Genomic DNA, 22612 nt, shown 5'->3' on the forward strand with positions numbered 1-22612 from the left:
GACTAGAGCTGTTCATTCCCACATCAGCCAGTCATTGGCCATGAAGAGTGTGACTTCCCAGGCCTCTCCTGGCAGGGGACAGCTTCCCTCAGCCAATGGCAGAGTGGGAACGGAGCAGGGCACCAAGAGTTACCCACTACACTGGGACCATCACAACTTACGTGTGATACTAAAGTCAGGTATATATAATAGTTTTCTGGTTGTACTATTATGTTTGTTTATTTGCTTTTAATAGACTTTATTTTTTTAGAGCAGTTTTAGGTTCACAGCAAAATTGAGCAGAAAGTACAGAGAGTCTCTATATATGTCCCCTATCCCCCACGTGTGCACAGCCTCCCCAACTATCCACATCTTGGTCCGTTTATTACAATCAATGACCTTACGCTGATACATCATCATCACCCAAAGTGCACAGTCCACATTGGACTTCACTTTTGGTGTTGTACCTTCTACGGATTTTGACAAATGTATAATGACATGTATCCACCATTTCAGTATCAAACAGAATAGTTTCACTGCCCTAAAAATCCTCTGTACTCTGCCTATTCATCCCTTCCCTCCTCTAACCCCTGGCAACCACTGATCTTTTTTACTGTCTCTATAACGGTTTTGCCTTTTCCAGAATGTCATATAGTTGGGATCCTCTGGTATGTAGCCATGTGGACACACTTCTGGCTTCTTCTTCTTTTTTTTTTTTAAGTAATCTCTACACCCAACGTGGGGCTCGAACTCACAACCCCCAGATCAAGAGTCACACACGCTCCACCAACTGAGCCAGCCGGGCACCCCAGAATGGCTTCTTTCACTTAGTGCTATGCATTTACGTTTCTTCCATGTCTTTTCACGGTTTGATAGCTCATTTCTTTTTAGTGCTGAATACTGTTCCATGGCCTGGATGGACCACAGTTAGTTTATCCATTCATCTACTCAAGGACATATTGGTTGTTTCCAGGTTTGGCAGTTATGAACAAAGTTGCTGTAAACATCCACGTGCAGATTTCACGCAGCGGTAATACCAAGGAGTGCCATTGCTGCATCCTATGGCAGGAGTGTGTTTAGTTTTGAAAGAAAGTGCCACAGTGTCTTCCAAAGGGGCTGTACCTGTTCCATCCTGCATCCTCCCCAGCAATGAACGAGCGTTCTCTCCTACCTCCTCACAAGCACGTGGTGTCGTCAGTGTTTGTGCTTTAGGCCATTCTAACAGGCGTGTAGCGGTATCTCATTGTTGTTCTAATTTACAATTCCCTAGTGACACATGATATTGAACATCTTTTTTATATGTTTATATACCATCCCTATATCTCCTTTGGTGAGGTGTCTGTCCAGGTCTTTTAACCATTTTTTTAAAGATTTTATTTTTAAGTAATCTCCACACCCAACGTGGGCCTCGAACCCACAACCCTGAGATTAAGAGTCGCATGCCCCACCCACTGAGCCAGCCAGGCGCCCCTTGACCATTCTTTTCTTAATTGTGCTGTTCATTTTCTCATTGCTGAGAAAATGATGTGAAGAGTTCTTTGTGTATTTTGGATAAGTCCTTTATCAAATATGTCTTTTGCACATATTTTCTCCCAGTCTATGGCTTGTCGTTTCATTCTCTTGATTTATTTATATTTTTTAAAAGTGTTTTGCTCAACACGGATGAACCTTGAAAACACTATGGTAAGTGAAAGGAGCCAATTACAGAAGGCCATATTGCCTCATTCCATTTATATGAAATGTCCACTAGGCAAATCATAGAGTTAGAAAACAGTGGTTGCCAGGGGCTGGGAGAAAATGGGGAGTGACCATTAACATGTAGTTTTCTTTTGGGAGATGGTTCTAAAATTAAATATTGGTGATGGAGGCACAACTGTGAAATACTAAAAGCCACTTTACACTTTAAAAGAGTGATTTTTGTGGTATATAAATTATAATAAAATTGTTACTTTTTTAAAGTTTGTGCTATAGAGCTAAGAGGTGTACAAATTTTATTTTATTTTTTTAAAGATTTTATTTATTTATTTGAGAGAGCAAGAGAGAGCATGAGCCAGGGTGGGGGAAGGGCAGAGGCAGAGGGAGGGGCAGGCTCCCTGCCCCCGAGCAAGGAGCCAGTCACAGGGCTTGATCCAGGGATCATGACCTGAGCGGAAGGCAGAGGTTAACCAGCTGAGCCACCCAGCTACCCCGGTATACAAATTTTAGCTGAATATTTTCCATAGACATTTTTAATAAAAAATTGGGTTTCAGGTCAGAATAGGACTTCCATATTTACATAACTTCAGTATCACTCTCCATCTCATTAATGCTCCCTGTATTTTATGCATCCTTCAAAACTGCCTCCAGTCCTTTCTGGAACAAGACTGGGTGTAAATAAAAAGATAAAGACAGAAATATCTGATTCATCTTTACGTTCCCCAAGTGCCTTGACCTTTGGGAGTCCGGAGATTTTCACAGGTGCCTTTGCAGTATATTTTCAGAAGCAAGAGTGAGACTGAGAATGTCACGTTGGGGTCCATCCCCAGGGGTTACAAGTCACATGTTGCACTCTGCTGCGCGTCTTGGGGAAGTGCCCTCCGTTACCAGCACAAACAGTCAACATCTCCTTTGGGCCAGTAAGCACTTCTTAGTCATTTGGCAGATGCACTTCAGGACCTTTGACTGTCATGTGATGCTGTGGACTGGTCTGGGTCAGGTGACTTACTCAGATGAATCCACTCAGTGGAGCCAAGCATTTCCTTTAAACTGTGTCCTTGGCAAAGCTTCTCCACATGTTGACCTGCCCAGAATGTCATACCTCACTGTGTGCTGATAGGCAGATTGGCAAAGAGTTCTTAGACTTCCGGAATCAAAAGGCACCTGGTGGGGGATGCAGTAAGAGTGGAAACAAACGAAGGACCCAGAAGCCGGCTGGGCAACCTTGCACAGGGGACTCCACCGCCATAGCCCTTCAATACTTTCTTATCTTGAAAATGAGAGAGTTGAATTCAATGATCCCTCAGACCTCTTCCTACTTTAACAGATCAGCTGGTCCAGGGCTTCCCAAACTCTTGGATTTCACAGATCAGTACAGTTTTTACAAACATTCAAGAATTGACACAGGGTGTTAGGGGCGCCTGGGTGGCTCAGTTGGTTAAGTGGCAGACTCTCGATTTCCGCTTAGATCATGTGATCTCAGGGTCCTGGGATCAAGCCCCGTGTGGGGCTCCATGCTCAGCGGGGAGTCGGCTTGGGGCTTCTCTCTCTCCCTCTGCCCCTCCCCTTGTTCATGCACTATCTCTCTCTAAAATAAATAAATCTTAAAAAAAAAAAAAAAGAATTGACACGGTGTTTACTTTTTACTTTACAAGGAAGGGTAATGAAAAACAACTATTATTACTGCCATTTTCTATCACATCATTTTCAGAAAGGAAAGATACATTAACTTAAAAAAGTAGGGAAAAAATCATCTCAGGATGAAAGACAGTCCTCGTTAAGAAAAGAGACTTCAGCATAAGTACTGTATACTGGTTCTGTCTTCCTCATTAAAAAAAAAACAGCTTTATTGAGATATAATCTGCATATCAAACCATTCATTTCTTTTTTTTTTTTAAGTAGGCTCCACAATGGGCGTGGAGTCCAATACCGGGCTTGAACTCGCAACCCTGAGATCAATACCTGAACTGAGATCAAGAGTGAGGCACTTAACCAACTGAGCCACCCAGGCCCCCCTCAATTCATTCAAGTGCACAATTCCATAATTTATAGCAAATGTATAGAGTTGTGCAACCATCCCCACAATCTAATTTTAGAACATTTCCATCACCCCCAAAAGATCCCTTATGCCCATTTGCAGTCACTCCCCATTCCCACCCACACTCCCAGGTCTGGGTGTGTCCAAAGTAAGAAACTTTGCAGACATGATTAAGGATCTTCAGATGAGGAAATTATTTTGGATTATCAAAGTGGGCCCAACGTAATCACAGGGTCATTATAAAGGAAAAGGGGAGATAAAAGAAAGTGTCAGGTGATGCAGCATGAGAAAGACTCATCTGGCGCTGGCTATTGAAGATGGGGGGGAGGCCATGAGTCAGGGAGTGAAGGCAGCCTCTGGAAAAGGCAAGGAGTTGCCTCCTAGGGCCTCCAGAAGGAATATAATCCTGCCAATACCTTGATTTTAAACCAGTGAGACCCATTTTGGACTCCTGACCATCAGAACTATCAGAGAGTAAGTTTTTGTTATTTTAAACGGTCACGTTAATGGTACAGCAGCCATAGGAAACCAGCACACTGGATCGTAAGGTAATCCTAGCTTCACTTTCATGTTACAGACTCATTTAGGGACACATTGGTGGATGGGCTTAAGAGCACAATTTGCCAGGTGTAATGGTTCAAATCCAGCTCTACTACTTATTGTATGCCATCTTGAGTAAGTTCTTCAAGGTTGTGCGTTCCTCAGCTGCTCCATCTATAAAATCGAGTTAATAAAAATACCACCCTTGCATTCTGTTATGAGGATTAAATGAATTAGTTGAGTGGGACTTAGTATAACATCTGGCATATGGGAAGCACTACACAGAATAATTTACTCTTATCATTACTCACGTGGTCTTCCCCAAACCAAGGAATAATAATAACCTGTCCTAGAGGTGAAATGAAAAATCTACTTAAACCTTTCAAAAGATGTTTTCTTCCTCCCGGCAAGCCAATTAAAATTTCTAAGTTCTTTTTAAAAAAATTTTTTAAAGATTTTATTTATTTGAGAGAGAGAGAGAGAAAGAGAGAGCACAAGCAGGGGGAGAGGCAGAGGAAGAAGCTGAGCAGGAAGCCTGACCTGGGGCTCGATCCCAGGACCATGAGATCATGCCCTGAGCCAAAGGCAGAGCAACTGAGCCACCAAAGCACCCTAAAATTTCCAAGTTCTTAAGACCAAGTTTGCCCTAGAGCTCAAGCTAAAGGCTTCAAGAAAGTCCCCTCCTTAGAGAATTATCTTTGAGAAGAATGCTTTGCCCAAGCTCCTAGCTGTGGAAGACGTTGGAGCTCCAAAAAGCTCTTGGCAGTTCTGGTCCCCTCCAGCACATCTGGCTCAGAAATCACTGCTTAGTCCATGGACAGCAGTGTGTTATGTGTTTTAATCCAGTCCCTCAAAACATTCTTAAGCACCTAGAAATGTTGGCTGAATACCAAATAAATAAATGAATGGGAGCTGACCAGAAGAGACCTCTGGTTCAAACTTCTGGTGATCTTCTTTCCAGAATAGATGAAGACCCTTTTTTGCCCTTGGGTATAAAATTTTGGAACTGGAATAACTTTGGAGGTGATATGGCCCAGGACCCTGGTTTTGCAAATAAAGAAACTGAGATACTGAAGGAAACATGACACCTAAGAGTATGCGGCAAGTTGGCCACCAAGCAAGACTTGAACACGGCTCTTCTGTTTTTCAGCCCAGATGCCTCTCTAGATGTTGCGACAGGTGAAAGAGTCTAAGACTTTGGACTAAATGGGCTGATCTCAGGTCATGCCCTCAAAATCACTTGCCGAATCAAGTTCCCAGTATCACCTTGTTTCATTTTCTTATACTTCCTCTCCCAACTAAAGCTTCTTTTTTAATTTTAGGGTTCATTAATCAAAGAAATGCTATCAGTATTATCTCTTTTCACATCGTCTATCTTCAGCCCTCAGTGAGCATGAAAAGACATTGGTAAAAGCCACTGTTATCTTTGGCAGGTATGGAAGAACCCATGACTTCCCCAAACCAGGGCTGAATTGCATAAATAGTAAGGCTGGCTTGTGATGTTCAGCAGAACACAGAGACAATAATTAACATGAATTCAAAAAATAAAACTAGTTAACAGGAGGCCAGAGTTCCTCTTTTTCCTTCTTTCTCTACAGTAAAGCACTTGGTTAAATGAGAAACTGCTGACTGAGCAGCTAAAAAAATCAAAACAGGAAGCAGTAAATGGCTAACAAAGCACTGTATTTAAGAAGAAGACCCCAGACACCTTCATGTAGTCATAGATGAGTGGACAGGCCCTGACTCAATGAAAAATTATGCAGAGTACACGAATACACTCAAAGCTCATTCTCTTAGGGAAACTTTATGCGAATAAACTCCTGGGGCCCCTTACTTTCCCTTATATCATTCAGGGAAGGAGTAACTTTATCACATGTATAGATTCATGTAACCACCACCACAATCAAGATTTCAAGATACAGAACTATCTCATCAACACAAAAGAACTCTTGAAAACATAATCTTGGAGCACCAAGGTGGCTCAGGCGGTTAAGCATCCAACTCTTATTTCGGCTCAGGTCATGATCTCAGGGCTGTGGAATCAAGCACCACATTGGGCTCCACACTGAGTGTGGCGCCTGCTTAAGGTTCTCTCTCTCTTTTACTCTCCTTTTGCCCCCTCCCCCACTCACACTTTCTCTCTCTCTTTCTCTCTCTCTAAAGAAAAAAAATAAAAGCATAATCTTAGCACTATTATCACCCTAAATAAATAATTCCTTAATATCACCAAAATCCAGCCATTGTTCAAATTTCCCATTATTTCTTTTTCTTTTTGTTTGTTTGAAACAATATCCAAGTAAGATCCATACATAGATACATATGAATCTGTAGGTCTCTCTGTCTCTGTCTCTCCTTCTTGTTTTTGTCATAGTTTCTGATTTTTATTTTCAAATATGTTTGTTGAGGAAAGCAATTTGTCCTATAGAGTCTCTCATTTTGGATTTTGCTGATTATATCTCTATGGTGTTAACATGTTCCTCCCTGAAGGCTTAATAAGATTCAGATTCTAATTTTTGAGGAGAATATTTCTTCAGGAAGCACCTCATGCCTGGTTCCCTCTCTCTTTTTTAAGTAACAGCTTTATTTTTTTTTAAAGATTTTATTTATTTATTTATTTATTTATTTATTTATTTATTTATGAGAGCACAAGCAGGGAGAGTGGCAGGCAGAGGGAGAAGCAGGCTCCCCACTCAGCAAGGAGCCTGATGCGGGACTCAATCCCAGGACCCTGGGGTCATGACCTGAGCCAAAGGTGAACGCTTAACCAACTGAGCCACCCAGACGTCCCAAGTAACAGCTTTATTGATATAAATTCACATACAATAAATTCACTCTTTGAAACGTATGCAATTCTGTGGTTTTTACCATATTCACAAAGTTGTGCAACCAACACCCCACTATTTAAATCCAGAATTAGATAGAATTCCATTACCCTAGAAAGAAATCGCATACCCATTGACAGTCACTCCCCAATCTCCTCCACCTCCACCCCCTGCAAACACTAATCTACTTCCTGTCACTATGTTTGCCTACTCTGTACATTTCACATACAGTTGACCCTTGAACAATGCAGGGTCTGGGGGGGCTGGCCTCCCATGCAGTTGAAACTCCGTGTATAAGTTTTAACGCCCCCAAAACTTAACTACTAATAGCCTTCTGTTGACTGGAAGCCTTACTGATAACATAAAGAGTCGATTAAATATTTTGTATGTTATATGTATTATATATTATATTCTTGTAAAGTAAGCTAGAAAAAAGAAAATATTATTAAGAAAATCATAAGGGAGGGAAAATACATTTATAGTATTGTACTGTATTTATATAAAAAAAAAATCTGTGTGTAAGTGGACCTGCACCATTCAAACCTGTGTTGATCAAGGGTCAGCTGTAAGGAATCATGCAATATGTGTTCTTTTGTGTCTGGATTTTTTTTTAATTTTATTTATTTATTAGAGAGAGAGAGAGAGTAAGAGCAGGGGGAGCAGCAGAGGGAGAGGGCTGAGCGTGGAGCCCAACTCGGGGCTTGATCCCACGACCCCAAGGTTACAACCTGAGCTGAAATCAAGAGTTAGACGCCAAACCGACTGAGCCATCCAGGTGCCCCTTGTGTCTGGATTTTTTTTTTAAGATTTTATTTATTTATTTGACAGAGAGAGAGAGTGCACAAGCAGGGGGAGTGGCAGGCAGAGGGAGAAGCAGGCTTCCTGCTGAGCAAGGAGCCTGATGTGGGACTCGATGCCAGGACCCTGGGATCATGACCTGAGCCGAAGGCAACTGCTTAACCAACTGAGCCACCTAGGCACCCGTGTCTGGATTTTTTAAGCACTTAGCAGAATGTTTTCAAGGTTCATCTGCATTGTAGCTTGTATCGATACTTCATTCCTTGTTATGGCTGAATAATATTCCATTGTATGAATATGCCACATTCTTTTAAAGATTTATTTATTTATTTATTTATTTATTTATTTATTTATTTATTTGACATGAGAGAGAGGGAGAGAGCACAAGCAGGAGTGGGAGAGGGAGAAGCAGGCTCCTCACCGAGCCGGGAGCTCGACACGGGCCTCAATACCAGGACCCTGGGATCACAACCCAAGCCGAAGGCAGACACTTAACAACTGAGCCACCCAGGTGCCCCAAGATGCCACATTTTAAATCCGTTCAGCAGTTGATGGATATTCTGGTTGTTTCCACTTGTTTATTATGAATAGTGCTGCTATAAACAGTCGCGTACAAGTTTTTGTGTGGACATATTTTTTCATGACTCTTGGGTATACACTAAGGAGTAGAATTTCTGGGTCATTACTAAAATCTATTTAAGTTTTCTTGCAACTCTTCTTGTTCTTAGGGTATATATCTATGAGAATGTGCAGTCAAATTATCTTGTTTTAAAGCCACTTGAAATAGTTTCCGTTTGTGTGGTAATGCCACAACTCAATACACAGATGTTATTTCATTTTTTATTTTGATTTAAGGGATTTCTTTTTTAAATTTAATTTTTTTATATTTATGTGAGATATTCACATGGGCTCCCCATGTTCCTTCTTTGTTCAGTTCCCTAATAGTCCAGCTGAAAATTGATTGGGCAGGTCCAGACGAGGAAGACAACCAGGTTTGGAGGTGCCTCAGCAGCAGTTAGAACCCAGACAGGTAAGAGGCCCAGCAGGTCAGCGACCTGGCAGCTGGGGTCTCAGAAAGGAAGGTGGCCGAGTTGGCCAGTGATACAGCAGAGCTGGGAGATTAGTTACATGAAGTGGGATTGGGCGAATACATAAATATATTGAGGATAATGGATAATGGAAGGCGGATTTCTCAATGTCAGGGGAGAGAGTTCCAAAACTTTTTTTTTTCTTTTTAAGATTTTATTTATTTATTTGGCACACAAAGAGTGAGAGGGAGAGGACAAGCAGGGGGAATGGCAGGTAGAGGGAGAGGGAGAAGCAGGCTCCCCCAGGAGCAGGGAGCCCGATGCAGGGCTCGATCCCAGGACCCTGGGATCATGACCCGAGCCAAAGGCAGATGCTTAACTGACAGAGCCACCCAGGTGCCCGGGAGTTCCAAATCTTATAAGGGAGAAATCTAGAACAAACCTGTGATGTTGGATTGGCATTGGAGGTATTGCTGAACTCCTGTTCCTCAAAATAAAAGATAACTATAGAAATAGACAGCAAGTAACAATGAACAAACCCAGCACTCAGACCTTGGTTTCTAAATGCCATTTTTTTTTTCTAGCCAAGTGAACAAGGGACCCTTGGAGAAGTTACTGATTCTAGGAGTGAGGCACAGGAAGTACACAATAAATCTGAAACATGCTGTGGTATCAGAAATCAAGGATGTGTTCTCATGAGAGTGACATGCCAATGGGACAAAGAAGCCAGATTCTAGGACAATTTGAACATCACCATAGTTAGTGGGAGTGACAGATGGTGCTCCATTGAATGACACAGGAATCCATGGGTCTACATTGATATCCACAAATGAACGGATGAGTGAGGAGAAAGAAAAGCACTTCCTGCAGTGGAATGTTACCTAATAAATGTGAGAGGAGTGATGGAATCGTAAAATCATCATTTGGCAGTCATTAATTCAGGCATGAAACATCGATGGATGCTAAATTCAGCAGGTGAGCCTTGGATGAGAAACAGGGATGGCAGGCTTCTCACTCTGTTCCTACTTGGTGGGGAGGGGAGAGCTCTCTGGTATCTTCTCCTAACAGGGGACTAACCCTATTTAACAGGGCCCCACTCTTATGACTTCACTTAACTACCTTCCTATAGGCTCTGTCTCTAAATTCGGTCACATTGGAGGTCAGGGCTTCAATATATGAACTCATGGGGGCACACGATTCAGTTCTGTTGGGGAGCAAGAATTCCTGTCTCCTACAAGGTCCTTCTAGCTAAGCTAAGAATCCACTTGACTTGAGAAATGGACAGGAGAAAATCAAATTTAATTTCATATGTATGGGGAATCCACACAGACGTGGGAATTCCGAAGATGGTCAGGCAAAATGAGGTCTGTATGTCTATCCTGAAGGAAGAAGAAAAGGGCAGGGGTCTGGGGCTTCAAGGGAAGAAATGCACCTCAGGAGGCAGTAAAAAAAAGCAGACATTAGGTAATTAGATGTTTGCCCTCCCATACACATAGGTCACTCCGATAACATTTATCTCTGGTAATAACCTTTATTCTTGGAAAGGCCTTTAATGTAGATTCTTCTATTTAACTGAGGGAGGGAGAAAGTTTCACTTGAGTCCACCGAATCCCAGCATCTGAGAGCTGGAAGGGACTGAGGGCAAACACATTTAACTCCTTTGGGATTCCTCTGAGCTATCTCTTGATGGGGTGTGGGGAATGATTGGGTGGGGCTCTGCTTACCCTCTTCCCCACTCCTACCCTCTTCATCCACAGTCCTCAATCAGGACTGCTCCACTGTGACACATTTTATATATGGGGCATAGACATAAGATTTCCTTTAAAGAAAGAATTCTATGCATAACGATCACTCACATAATGTTAAAAACCACTAATGACCCATTTTACAGATGAAGAAATTGAGGAGGCCCTGAGAGATCAAGGGAGCTGTCCATGACGCCAAAGCAAGGCACAAAATGCTATTTGTTGATGCCCAGGCATGGGCTGTTTCCAGGACACATAACCTCTTTTCTACCCAGCCTCACTGCCAATATGGGGTCATATGGGGGCTAGGGACCTCTCAGCAAGGACAAAGACGGGCTAAGGAGTGGCATGGATGGGGGCCTAGGAGGTTTCATCAGGGGCTCGGAGCAGTATAGCATTCCAGATGACATGGAAAACACAGAATTGGTCTGCCCCATCCGGAGGAACTTCCAAACAAGTATGGGAATATGAGTTCCTGTGCATCATTCAGGGTCAGTTCATGGAAAGATTGCATGCTGTGCTCCGTAAACAAAAGGATACAGCAATACCCCTTTTGCCTGTCAATCCAGATAGAATAGACAGACATACAGACACACATATGTATATTGTAAGTAGTCAGTGCCTCCTACTGCTGGAAGATAAAAATGCACAAATTTCATTCTTCAGATCTGTTCAACCAGGAAGTACAACCACAGAACCCAAGAGCTGAAGGAACATGGAATCTTCAAATGAGGGTCACAAAATTCCTAAGGGATGCCTACACCAGCTGAGCAGGTGATGGAAATGAGGAATATAATTTGATTCCAAGAGGCAGGACCACAAGGACATGGGGAATACATTTAGCCTCCTAGGGTATTCAAAGTTTAAAAAAAAATTAAAGTTATTTATTTTCAAAAAATAATAGATTCTCATGGTACAGAATGCAAAGGGTACATACAGAAGAGGATTCATTGAAGAATAGACCTCCCTCTCACCCCTGATACCCAATCATGTTTCCTCCCAGGAGGCTAAGAAAGTGCCCCTCAAGAGATAGCCTCTACCCATAAATGATATTTTAAACAAATGAAAGCATATATGAACACCATTTTTTTTTTTTAGCTTAACATCGATTGTTCAGATGTTGGAGTTCATTTCCTATCTCTCCATAAGAGCTTCTGTGATTTTTTTAAACAGCTGCATGACATTCCATTGGTTGAATGTACCAAGATGTTTAGATCAATGAACATTTAACTCATTTCCAGTATTTGCTATTACATAAGCAACACTGTAGTTAATAACTTTTATATGTCATTTTGCCTATGTGTAAGCGTAGCTGTAGTATAATTTCCTAAAAGTGGAATTGCCTTCTTAAAGAGAGTGTGTATTTTTTAATTGTTTTAATTAAGATAGAACATAGATACAAAAAAAATTAATAAATGTTAAGTATATGCTTAATGAAATTTTACATATGTATCCATACCTCCCATCAACACCAAACTCAAGATGTAGAACATTATGAGCACCCTAGGAGCCCCCACTGTGACCACTTCTAGTCAATATCTGCCCCCCTCCTCCAAGGTAACTACAATTATTTAACTTCTACAATCATAGTTTAGCTTTATGTGTCCTTCACCTTCATGTAAATGGAATTGTAAGTATGTAGTCTTTTGAACTGGCTTCTTTTAACTCAACACTATGGCTTTAACTCAGTTGTGTCTGATTCACCCATGTTGTTGCATGTAGTTACAGTCTCTTGGTTTTCATTGTACTGGCTTTTTGCCCAGTTATAGACCAGACCTGTAACTGAACCAACGTGAGTTCATTCTTTGGTGAGTCCCAGATACACCAGGTGGAGTGGGTCACACAAAGTAAACTTCACTTGCAGCAAATAAGGAGGTCACAGGGAATAGCTTCCAAAGCCGTGACTCCCGGAGAGAAGGTGAATGGGTACCTCTTGTTTAGGATTAGGATGAACATTTAGATAGGGAAGCCTTGTCATCGTATGTAGAGACGAGCATAAGGTCGTGCATGTGCCTTAAGAAAACATGCCTATATACACATTGTATGTTATGTAAATGGGTCTGAGGCTCCTCCTTGGGTGGAAATTTTAGTATTATAAGGAGGTAAAGGTAATTGTAGGTCATTCCAGGGGTCACTCGATGGTCCATCCGCATAGGTGTGAGTGAGTCAGTGGTTTAGCTCAGAAGCTCTGGGTGGTCTGGGCCTGCCGGAGGTCTTGTCCAATAGTCACTATCACCTGAGGGGTGTTTCAGGTTTCACTGCCTGAGTTTAGAGGTAAGCTGGAAAGAAGAGCTTAAGGGAAAATGTAAGACAAAGGGAAGTGAATACAAGCAGGTGGGCATTCAGGTCAGGTCTTGGGGGCTAGCTGGTGACAGGCCTATATTTAGTTTTAATAGATCCCGATTTTCCAAAGTGGTTCTACCACTTACACTCTTGTCAGAAATGCCTGTGAGTTTTAGCAGCTCCGAGAATTCATCAGTACTTGGTATTTTCTTTTTTCTTTTTTTTTAAAAGATTTTATTTATTTATTTGAGACAGAGCGAGAGAGAGCGAGCACGAGCTGGAGGGGCAGAGGTGGAGGGAGAAGCAGACTCCCCACTGAGCAGAGACCTCCCCCCCAATGCGGAGGATGTGGGGCTCGATCCCAGGACCCTGGGATCATGACCTGAGCCTAGGGCAGATATTTAACCTACTGAGCCACCCAGGCACCCCAGTACTTTGTATTTACCATCCTTTTACACTTTAACCATTCCGGCGGATGTATAAAGGTATTTCATTGTGATTTTAATTTGCATTTCTCTGATGACTAATAGCTTTCTCATGTGCTTTTGACCAATTATATATTTTCTCTTGTGAAGTGCTTATTTATTAGTCCATTTTTGTTAGGTTGATTGCCCTTCTTTATTTATTTGTAAAAGAGCTTTACCTACTATGGATACAAATCCTTTTCAAATATTTGTATTGTACATATCTTCTCACAATCTTTGGCTAACTTTTCACTCTCAATTTTTTTTTCCTTTATGGAAAGCAATCCTTAATTTTAACAAAGCCCAAATTATCGATCTTTTCTTTCATAGTTAATATTTTGTGTGTGTCTTGTAAAAGGTTTTTTTGTCTACTTCAAGGTCATAGAGATGTTCTCCTATTTTCTTGTAGAAGCTTTATTATTTTCCATTTCACATTTTTGGAACTGATTTTATGTACGGTGTGAGTAGGAGTGTCTTAGTCCATTTGGGCTGCTATAACAAAAATACCAAAGATTGGGTGGTTTATAAATAACAGAAATTGGGGCACCTGAGTGGCTCAGTCAGTTAAGCATCTGCCTTTGGCTCAGGTCATGATCTCAGGGTCCTGGGATTGAGCCCAGCATCGAGCTCCCTGCTCAGTGGGGAGTCTGCTTCTCCCTGGCCCCCTTCCCCCACTTGCTCTCTCTGTCTCTCTCTCAAAGAAATAAATAAAATCTTTAAAAATAAATAAATAAATAAATAACAGAAATATATTACTGATGGTACTGAAGCCTGGAAAGTCTTAAGATCAAAGCACTAGCAGATTCAGTATCTGGTGAGAACCTGCTCCTGGTTCATAGACAGCTGTCTTCTCACTATAACCTTAATGGTGGAAGGGGCAGGGGATCTCTCTGGGGACTGTTTTATAAGGTCAATAATCCCATTTATGAGGGCTTTACTCTCAAGGCCATAATCACCTCTTAAAGGCCCCAACCCCAAATACATTAGGGATTAGAATTTCAATATATGAATTTTGGGGGTACCCAAACATTCAGTCTATAGCAAGGGGGTAAGATTCATTTTTTTCCCACGTGGATATCAAACTCAGCAAGGGGCTTGTACATTTTAAATTTTGATATACTTTCTACATTGCCCCCCATAGAGGTTGTATCAATTTACATTTCTATTAATAATACATAAGAATGTCTATTTCTCCACACTTTTTTTTTAAGATTTTGTTTTTTTATTTGAGATAGAATGAGAGAGAGAGAGCGAGCACAAGAAGTGGGGAGGGTCAGAGGGAGAAGCAGACTCCCCACTAAGCGGGGAGCCTGATGCGGGACTCCATCCTGGGTCTCCATCCTGGGATTACGGGATCATGACCTGAGCCGAAGGCAGACACTTAACCAACTGAGCCACCCAAGTGCCCCTATTTCTCCACACTCTTGCCAACACAATATGAGTGTATGTTTGTGGGTTTTTAAAATTAAACATTTGGCTGTGGCCAAAACAAAACAAATAAAACAAAAGCAATTAATTGAGATCGCAAATTTATGACCACTAATCCTGGTTCAACTATTCATTTCATAAATGAGGCCTAGGAAGTGGGGCGGTTTGCCCAAGTTCATTATAGTCTTTTTTTTTTCTGATAAAATTGAGGGTCAGACAGATTAAGGCACTTGAAACTAATTGACAGCCAAATAAGAATCCAGATCATCCAATTTCTGCCTTTTTACCATGCTGTCTCAATTCATTGTACATTATCATTCATTCATTACTCAATATGGCAGAGCATCTGCCCATGCCTTGTACTTTCCTAAGCTCTGCTAATAGAGCCACAGACAAGAAAGATAGTCCCTGTCTTCCTTCATGTAATCACACTTATGTAAATGCTATGAAGAAGCAGCATAGGGTGGAAGAAAGAGTATAGCAGCTGTGTGATGCCAGTCAAGTGGGATGCTAGTCAAGTGGGAGACACAGAAGGGGAGTCACTCCCCACATGGATCTTACATTTTTACTGCTGGGGGAGGCAAATACTCTGATATGTTAGTGTAACCAGTTTATTAGGAAGTCCCAACTCGCTGGGGGCACCAACAGGAAATAATTCCATTTCTTCCATTAATTCTCTTCAACTCTACTTTTGATTTGTAGGAGATCCCATTTTTTTCCTTTGAATGATAGTTTCCTTGAGATGATCTGTCTGATTCTATAACTTTCAGCCACTTTCAGTTATCAGAACAGACTTGTCCTGGTATTTAACATTCAGCTCTGTTTAATTCTTCACTTAGATTCGAGTTACCATCTGGTATCATTCCCTGCAGGTTGCAGGATTTCCTTTAATACTTATTATATATTATATTTATTATTATATATTATTTATTTCTCATAAGGCAGATCTACTAACCACAAATTCTCTCAGTGTCTGTTTCTCTGGGAATGTCTTTATCTTGATCTCGTTTCTGAGGGATCATTCTATTAGAGAATTCTTGTTTGACAGCTTTTCTCTCCTTCAGCACTTTCAACATGCCATTCCACTGCCTTCTCTCTTCCACTGCCATCTCCATTATTCCTGACGTGACATCAGCTTTTATTCTTGTGCCCTGTGTGTGATGAGTCATTCAGAAGTCAAGCAGTTTACAAGACTGCCCTGTCTTTTATTCTACTGGGTCTTCTAGTGTCTCCTCTGTATCTGTGTAAGGCTTCATGTTGAGACAGGATGAGTAGATGACTAGGGCTCTCTCAAGAGTCTCCTGAGCTTACACAGCCTTGCACACAACCTCCCAGACCACCAAGGTATGTGGGAGCTTACCAAAGTCCATTATAACTGTCTCATCGAGCAGGGATCTCCCTGCTAAACTTCTAGGAAGCCTTCTCGTCGGTTGTTGACCCAACCAATATGGCAACCTCGGGCAGCTGCAATGTTGGCATTCCAAATGGAGGCTTCCCCTCGGTCATGAGGATTTTCTGGCTCTGCTCCAAATCAAGTCGCCTTCTCAGGCAGCAAAGCTGCTGGTTTCCCAGCTTTCCCAGCCCTGGTAGGACAATTTCCGTGAAACTGGAGTGGGAGATTGGGAATTGCTCTGGGCTAAAATGTCATATACTCTCAGTGTTCCTACTCAAAGCTTAGTAGCTTTTCTTGAATAAATGCTTCTCTTTTTTTGGGAGGTGGGGTTTCCTTTTTTTATTTAAATTCAATTAATTAACATTTAGTGTATTATTAGTTTCAGAGGTAGAGTTCAGTGATTCATCAGTTGCATAGAACCCCCAGTGCTCATTACATCACATGCCCTCCTTAATGCCCCTCACCCAGTTACCCCATCCCCCCATCCCCCTCCCCTCCAGCAACCATCAGTTTGTTTCCTATGCTTAAGAGTCTCTTATGGTTTGCCTCCCTCTCTGATTTCATCTTGTTTTATTTTTCCCGGGTTTGTTTCTTTTACTAACCAGAATCATGCTGTATGATTGTTCTTTTTTTTTTTAATTGTGTTTTAAAGATTTTTATTTATTTATTTGAGAGAGAGGGAAAGAGAGCACAAGCAGAGGGAAGAGGCAGAGGGAGAAGGAGGCCTCCCACTGAGCAGGGAGCCTGACGCGGGGCTCGATCCCAGGACCCTGAGATCATGACCTGAGCCGAAGGCAGACGCTTAACGACTGAGCCACCCAGGCGCCCTGTATGATTGTTCTTTGATGTTGGCCTTTTGGAGATGTTCTCAGCCTAGCACACTCCTTTTATCCATTATATATTCCATATAAATAGTGTCACTGTTTGGGTTACTTCATTCTGCTGTTATAATTATGCCCACTTTTGTGCACAAACTTGAACACAGGGGCTGGAATTTGAGGGGAAGAGTGCCAGTTTGAGTCCTTGGCAATCTGAGGTGAAGGCGTGTTGACTTGACATTGAGCAGGTGGCAGGCCATGCATGCTGACTCAGGCAGGAGGGCGGCTGGACTGTGAATTTGGGACCCACAGGCCAATGGCATGTGACAGGGATGTGGCTGGTTTTGCTTTTAACTTTTGTTTTTCTGGGAAACTCTATCTCTCCTTCTATTCTAAATGAAAGGCTTGCTGGATAAAGTATTCTTGGCTGTAGATTTTTTTCCTTTTAGCAGTTGGAATTGATCATGCCACTTTCTTCTGGCCTGCATGGTTTCTGCTGAAAAACCCACTGATAGTTGTATGGGGTTTCTTTTGTATGTCACTGCTTCCCTTTCTCTTGCTGCTTTTAAAATTCTCTCTTTATCACTACTTTTGGCCATCTTATTTACTTTGTGTCTTGGTGCAGACCTCTTCGGGTTGGTTGTGTTGGGGGCTCTTTGTGCCTCCTGGATCTGGATTTCTCTTTCCTTCCCCAGATTCAGGAAGTTTTCAGCTATTATTTCTTCAGACAAATCTTCTGCCCCCTTTTCTCACTCTTCTCCTTCTGGGATCCCTGTCATGCTACTGTTAATGCTTGACAGTGTCACTGAGTTCCCTGCGTCTGTTCTCATTTCCCCCCTCTCATCTGCTCAGCTTGATTACTTTCCTCTGTCCTCCAGGTGGCTGATTTGTTCTTCTACTTCCTTTTGTTTGCTATTTATTCCAGGTGGTCTATTTTTATTTCCATCTAGTGAGTCCAATAGCTCTAATTGGTTCTTTTTTACGTCTCCTATCTCTTGGTGGAGGGTCTCAAAGAGGTCCTGCACTCTTCTCAATTCTAGCAAGTATCTTTATGAGCATTACTTTAAATTCTCTATCAGACATATTAATTATCTCCATTTTGTTTAGGTCTCTTGATTTTGTTCCGCTCTTTCATTTGGGACATATTCCTCTGTCTCCTCGTTTTGTCTCTTTTTGTGTCTGTTTTTCTGTGTTAGGAAAGTCAGCTACGTCTCCTGCACTTGAAAGTAGTGGCTTTATGAAGAAGAGGTCCTGCAGTGCAATGTCTGTTCCCCAGAACCTGGCGCTTCAGGGGGTGTCTCCTATGTGTGTTGCTCCAGGGGTGTCCTCCCATTGTGGTTGGGATGTGTTTGCCTTCAGTCCAGCCTGCGATGGCTCTCTGCCTGTTGTGGGCAGAGTCGGGTGCCCGTGGTGCTAGTGGACTGCTCCGAGGCTGCCTTGGGCTTGAGTTGAGTCAGACCAGGCGTTTGCCAGAGATGAAGTAGCACCAAACTGCAGGCACTTCCCCTGTGTCGTCCCTGGAGAAGCTTTTGTTGGTGGGTGGGGCCTGTAGTCCGACCAGCTGCCTGCCCCCAGCCCACTGCTGGGGTCACAATCAGACTAGTGTGTGGTTATCTTCCCTCTCCCTGGAGCAGGACTCACTTTGGAGTGATGCTGACCCTTGTCTGGGCTGTGCGCACACTGCCAGGCTTGTGGCACCGCTTTGATGGGATCTTGCCAAGAGTGATTGGAGGGGGTGGATCTGCTTCGCTGTGGCCTCTTGTCTACTTCGGGCTGTGGAGTCTGTTCTGCCAGTTTTGGGGTTGCTTTCTGGGTTATTTATGCGGATGTGGGTGTTCTCTAGGTAGCCACGAGGCAAGAGGTGAACCCATGGTCCTCCTACTCCGACATCTTCCCAGCAGCCTCTGTTTGAATAAATGCTTCTTCTTTTTTTTAATTTTTAAAAAGATTTTATTTATTTATTTGACAGAGAGAGACACAGCGAGAGAGGGAACACAAGCAGGGGGAGTGGGAGAGGGAGAAGCAGGCCTCCCGCTGAGCAGGGAGCCCGATACGGGGCTCGATCCCAGGGCCCTGGGATCATGACATGAACCGAAGACAGACACTTAATGACTGAGCCACCCAGGCACCCCGAATAAATGCTTCTTAATTGGTGTTATGCCTGGGATCAACTTCCAGGGAGTTGAAATGGTTTTTTTTAATCACAATTTTGTCCAGTCTCATCGTTGCTATTTGGGGAGAGGATTTGCTGAGTTCCTCACTCTGCCATTCCAAAAGTCATAATATAGCCCGGTTTGTTTAAAATCATATTCTTTTTTTTTTTAAGGTTTTATTATTTGTCAGATTGAGAGAGAAAGAGAGAGAGACAGCACAAGCAGGGGGAGCGGCAGGCAGAGGGAAGAAGCAGGCTCCCCACTGAGCAGGGAGCTTGATGTGGGACTCGATCCCAGGACCCTGGGTTCATGACCTGAGCCAGAAGCAGATGCTTAACCGACTGAGCCACCCAGGCATCCCTAAAATTTTATTCTTAAGCTCTATTCAAAGTTCTCCTCCCTGGCCCCTGGAGCAGACTATTGGTTGCACTAGAGACAGAGTGGAGGCTGGAGTCTCCATCTGGTCCTCACATACCTTCTCTCTCTCTTTTTTGAGGACTTAATTCTTCTGGTGGCATGAGGACAGGGAGGAAGGGAAAAGAAAAAAGCACATTTACTTACCTACTGGACAAGGTTGTAACCTCTGTCTCTTGGCTCTGCTGTTTCTCTGGCTAATCCAGCCTGGCCCCAGTGACTTCAGGATGGCAGATCTCTATATGCTGACTCTCTTAGGGAGTATATGTGAAAATTCTGGAAACATTCTTTTGGGGGCCTGCCCACTGCTAATATATTTGACATGGAGCTTCGGCTCTGCTTCAACTTCTTTCATCCTCACCCCTTCAGTGGTTAAGAGCATTGTCTCTGTAGCCACACTAACCTGGTTTGAATCCCAGATGTACTACTTCCACGCTGCACGCCCATGCAGCTGCACCCTAGCTGACTCTAAGCTAAGGTGGGTGATGTTCTGGTGAGGTCAAAGAAAAGACCCAGAGACAGTGATTGGGACATAGGTTTACTGGGATAACTTATGTATGGGGAGTCCAGGAGCCACTGACCAGACAAAGCATCCACTGCTGGGATCTACATGCAGCAAGTTTTATATCATAGCAACTTAACTTAGCAATTATCAGTGGCCCTTTCCCTCTTTGCACAACCAGTGTTACTGAGGAGATTGAGGCCTGCCACCTGGACACTCTTCGTTACAAGGGAGACACTCTGGGTTGGCTGCCCCCAGGTCCTGACCTTGAACACTGAACAACACATTCTACTGCACATTCTGCTTGATAGGAATATAGTCAGAGGACAAGATCTCTACATTTTCAAGATAGTGATAAACATGGGCATTCAGGGTATGCTTGCACAAACTAGCTATCCGGTGTGTACCATACAGTGACCATGGGAAAGTAACTAAACCTCTCTGAATCTCAGTGTCTTCACCTGTAAAATGGGGGGGGGGGGATGTATTAATCATATTTCATTAGGTAAGGCTGTGTAAGATACAGTCCCAAATCTCAGTGGCATCGAAAAGCAAAGGTTTATTTTTCACTCCTGTGACCTGCTAGATGTAGGTTGCTTTGCATTTCTTTTTCCTTCCAGGACCCAGGGGGTGGGAGCAGCCCTATCTGGACTAGCCACTCTCATGAGAGAGGAAGAAGATCAAGAAAGCTGATGGAAATACAGAATAGCTCTTAACACTTCTGCTCAGATGTGGTGGAAGGTCTTCTGTTCCCATTCCACGGGCCAGAGCAAGTCACATGGTCAAGCTTGACATCAGTGAGGCTGGAAAGGACACTCCTATAGGAGGCATTGCAATCGCCTGGCAACAGGTAGTGATGTATAATCCTTAACAGGAAGAGCTACTTACTGGTTGGGAACAAGACCACCTATCACAGGATAATAACAGCACCTTCCTTACAGTTGCTGTAAGAATGAAATGAGGTGAAGCACACCCAATGTGTGACAGCTGTCTGCACTTAATAAGGGCTCAACAACTGTTAGATAGTATTATTATTACTTCCTGCCGCTGCTGAAAGTTTTCCCATTCACTAAACTGGGCTAAAACCTGACTTGAGAAGAGAAAAAGGAGTTCTAATCACTCCCAATATTCAATTGGAGAAAATAAAACACTGAGTCTAAGGGCGCAGGCTTTGGAGTAATGTGGACTCCTCACGAAGACAGATGATCTTAGACAAGTTACTTAACCTCCCTGAGCATTAGTTTCATCAACCTGAAAATGGGGATCCCTGGGACTATGTTGTGGGCTTGCCATCAGAGCCAAATTAGCCTGATCCTGTGCACCATGTAGGAGCTGAGTATTTAATTACTGATGTGGATTTTAGACTAATTTCCAAATATTCAATGAACTGTATGCATAACATAACTACAGTACTGCTGGATAGAAAGACCCTTTACAGGTCTTTTCCATCTTTTGGGTCTCAGCTCAAGTGTCCCCTCCTCAGAGAGACCTTCCCTGATCACACCATTTTTAAAGTGCTTCCCCCACCTCTTAAAATCGACTCCTTCCATCACTGGTTTATTTAATATCTGTCTCTGCCACTAGAAAGGAAGCTCCGTGAAATCAGGGATCTTGTTTTCTGTATTCCCATCTCCCTGGGTCCTCAGCATTCTCTTCCGTAAAACTGGCAGGCGAAGGAGGAAGAGGGAGAGGTGAAGGCTGTCGGGTCCACTTGGGTCTCACGCCCCGCCCAACACTGACCTCCAATTCCTTGGGGGCGGGGCACCGCCTCTGTCACCCTAGCTGGCGGCAGCGGGGTCCCGCCCCGGTGGGCGTGGCCTACAATGTTATGCCGGCCGCGTGCAGGCCGCCTCCACGGGAAGAGAGCTACGTCACACGCACCAGGCGGAAGAAGGGCGTGGCCAGGAGCGAGGCCCCCGCAGCCGCCGGCGCCGCCGCCTGAGTCGCCTCCAGGTGGCTGCTGTTGGTCCGGGCCGCTCAGGCAACTCGAAAGCCACTCTGTTTTGGGGTCCTCGCCGCCCTTCCACGTCTCCCGGAAGAGTAGCAGGGCCGCGGCGGGGCGGGGGCCACGTTTACTCTGCCGGGCCCTCTCGCCGCGGGCTGCTGAGGTGGGGGGCGGCCCAGGAGGGCGACAAGACAGCGGTGCAGCCGCTTTAGAGTCCTCAGGTGAGGCGGTAGCGTGAGCCCTGTAGGCCGGACGGGTCCGTCTGGTGCGTTAACGGCCTTAGGCGAGGGGCTGGTCTCCCCTCAGCGGAGACTCTGGTCTCTCCGCTTTGGGGGGAGCTGAGAGAGGGGGAGGAGAGCCCCCCCGGGACCTCAGCAGGTGTTGTTTAGTGCCCTCTGCTCTCCTCCCTTCTCCCGCCCCAGCCTGGTTTGGCCGCTCCTCCCGCTCCAGAGGCTCTGCGAGGGGGGTGGGGAGCGAAGTGGGGGTCTGTAACTCGGCTACCTGGGATCCACCGGCTGACCCCAGCCTCTCTTCCTCTGTGTTGACACTTGGCCTTCGAAGCAGGTC

At 43.7% G+C, this 22612-nt stretch overlaps 1 protein-coding gene across 4 annotated transcripts in view; it reads left to right on the top strand.

The window, feature by feature from the left end:
* GOLGA5 (golgin A5) overlaps positions 1-22612 on the top strand; it is a 67472-nt gene that overhangs the window by 5996 nt on the left and 38864 nt on the right. For 2 of the 4 annotated variants that reach the window (XM_032405819.1, XM_032405822.1), the window contains exon 1: positions 22020-22266. The exons of the other annotated variants lie outside the window; for them this stretch is intronic. The gene's annotated coding sequence lies outside the window, so the exon portion shown is untranslated. Of the gene's footprint in view, positions 1-22019; positions 22267-22612 lie in introns of those variants that run through there. 4 annotated transcript variants of the gene reach the window in all.

Source organism: Phoca vitulina, unplaced genomic scaffold (genome assembly GCF_004348235.1).
Source record: "Phoca vitulina isolate PV1807 unplaced genomic scaffold, GSC_HSeal_1.0 scaffold7, whole genome shotgun sequence".
NCBI classification, from domain to species: Eukaryota; Metazoa; Chordata; class Mammalia; order Carnivora; family Phocidae; genus Phoca; species Phoca vitulina.